Source organism: Sinocyclocheilus grahami, unplaced genomic scaffold (assembly GCF_001515645.1).
Source record: "Sinocyclocheilus grahami isolate Dianchi unplaced genomic scaffold, SAMN03320097.WGS_v1.1 scaffold1661.1, whole genome shotgun sequence".
In the NCBI taxonomy this organism is placed as follows: Eukaryota; Metazoa; Chordata; class Actinopteri; order Cypriniformes; family Cyprinidae; genus Sinocyclocheilus; species Sinocyclocheilus grahami.
Window position 1 is genome coordinate 2,725 of NW_015506840.1, and position 2,836 is coordinate 5,560.

The 2,836-nt window shown below is 39.9% G+C and overlaps 1 pseudogene; it reads right to left on the reverse strand.

The window, feature by feature from the left end:
* LOC107571848 (uncharacterized) overlaps nt 1-658 on the reverse strand; it is a 2,680-nt pseudogene extending 2,022 nt beyond the window's left edge.
* Nucleotides 659-2,836: the final 2,178 nt, after the last annotated feature.

Here is a 2,836-nt window from a genome sequence, read left to right on the forward strand (position 1 = left end):
AGGAAATGGCGGGCGTCGGGGCCTGCGCCATTAGCGGAGGCATGCGGGGCCCAGGCTTGCCGAAGACAGCCAAGCGCCGCGGCCTGCGTCTTTGATCAGGGTAATGGCTTGGTCAACGTCATGGTAGTGGAGAGAAAATTCTTCGAGTCGAATGAGGCTGTTAATGCTTGGGAACGGGGAATTATGCGGGGATGAGAGATCGATTAAAAGGCGTTTTTTACCTGAGAATTTCCTGGTAGCTATACCGATGGGACTAATGCAGAAAACTTTAAAGGGGGGGACGGAAAAGGGGCCAATCATAAATTTTGCGTCTGTTTCTCTTTTAATTAGGAGGTCGACTGTTTCGGGTTCGGCGAGAGCAGACTGGAGATTGGGGCAGATGATGCTTTGGGAGGGGAGATTTTTAACGCCAGGGTGAAAGCCGTGTGAGAGACCCGATAGTAGATAATCCGTAAAAGGGAGGCGCAGGTGATGGTGTGCCTCGGTGCCTGGAGGTATGCGCGACGGCGACGCGGGAGGGCCGGCAGCCCCGAGTTGCAGCCGCGGGCTCAATTATGGTGTCCTGCGGAGCGCTGGTGTGCTGGACAGCGACTGAAGACGCCGGAGGACCCGTGGTGTCAAACTCATTGTCGTCCGGAAAAAGTTTGATATCTGACATGATGCTAAAGACAGGAGATAATGGAGGTAAGGCTGCTTTGATTATTTATAGAGGTTCTCTCTTGTGCTGATTGGATAGATGGTGTAATTACTGATGATGAACTGGCCGTGTTAATTATCTGCGCGTGCTCCTCCCGAAACTTGTTAATAAAACATCACTTCTTTACACTGTTTTGCTGGCGCTTGAACACACTTTCCTGTTTATCGCAACAAATTGCCAAGCAAAGCGCACGACACTGAAGGCGATACAGTACGAGACCAAATGCAATTTCCAAATTTAAAAATAAATAAATACGTAAATAAATACATAAATGTGAAAATAAATGTGTAAATAAATAAAAGAAAAAATAAACAAATGTGGAAAAAATGTAAAAAAATTATTTATTTTTGCTTTTTTACTTTTCTTTGTATATTTATTTATTTATATTTGCTTTTTTACATTTCTTTATTTCTAATTATGGCAGGCTTGGCATTCTATACTTTATAAGTAATAAGCAAGATTTTAAAATCTATACAATGTTTAATAGGAAGCCAGTGCAGTGTTGACAGAACCGGGCTAATATGGTCATACTTCCTGGTTCTAGTAAGATTTCAAGCTGCTGAATTTTGGACCAGCTGGAGTATGTTTATTAAGCGCGTAGAACAACCACCCAATAAAGCGTTACAATAATCTAACCTTGAGGTCATGAACGCATGAATTAACATTTCTGCATTTGACATTGAGACATAGGTCGTAATTTAGATATATTTTTGAGATTGAAAAATGCAGTTTTACAAATGCTAGAAACGTGGCTTTCAAAGGAAAAAATGCTATCAAATAGCACACCTAGGTTCCTAACTGATGACAAAGAATTGACAGAGCAGCCATCAAGTGTTAGACAGTGTTCTAGATTATTACGTGCAGAGTTTTTAGGTCCTATAATTAACACCTCTTTTTTCAGAATTTAGCAGAAAGAAATTACTCGTCATCCAGTGTTTTATATTTTATATCATATGCTAAGGAATTGAGATAAATCAGGAAGATTACTTACAAAGCAGTCTTTTGTTGTAGAAGTGATGGTTCTACCATACTTGTAACAAGGAGTAGAATTTACAGTTTTAGCTATATGAAGTTTGCACAAGACTAGATAATGATCTGAGATATCAACGCTTGGCTGCATAATTTCAACACCATCGACATCAGTTCCATGTGACAGTATTAAATCTAGAGTATGATTTTGACAATGAGTAGGTCCTGACACGTGTTGTCTAACCCCAATAGAGTTCAGAATGTATATGAATGCTGATCCAAATGCATCTTTTTCATTATCAAAGTGGATATTAAAATCACTAACAATTAAAACTTTATCTGCAGCCAGCACTAACTCGGATATAAAATCATCAAATTCTTTAATAAAGTCTGTATGGTGCCCTGGTGGCCTGTATATAGTAGCCAGTACAAACAGCACAGGGGATTTATCATTAACACTTATTTCTCTGGATAATGTTATATGAAGCACCATTACTTCAAACGAGTTATACTTGAAGCCCGCCCTCTGAGAAATACTGAAAATATTGTTATAAATTGTAGCAACACCTCCCCTTTACCTTTTGGACGTGGCTCATGTTTATAACAATAATCTTGGGGGGTAGACTCATTTAAAAGAATGTAATCATCAGGTTTTAGCCAGGTTTCTTTCAAACAGAGCACATCTAGGTTATGATCGGTGATCATATCATTTACAAAGAGTGCTTTCGTAGAAAGGGACCTGATATTCAATAAGCCAAGTTTTATCATTTGTTTGTCCGTATTGCATCTGTTTTTTATTTGTTGAACATCAATTACATTGTTACTCTTAAATTGGTTTGGACGTTTTTTGTATTTTCTAGTTCGGGGAACAGACACAGTCTCTATAGTGTGATATCTAAGTGAAAGAGTCTCTATTTGCTGAGAATTAACTGATTTCTGTGACGTGAGGTAGCAAGCAGACGGTCGGTTTAGCCAGTCTGTCTGCTTCCTGACCTGGGCCCCAGTTAGTCAAGTACAAACTCTAAGACTATGTGCCATATTTCTAGAGAGAATAGCGGCACCACCCCAGGAGAGATGAAGACCATCTCTTTTCAACAGGTCAGGTCTGCCCCAAAAACTCGTCCAATTGTCTATGAAACCTATGTTATTTTGCAGGCACCACTTAGACAT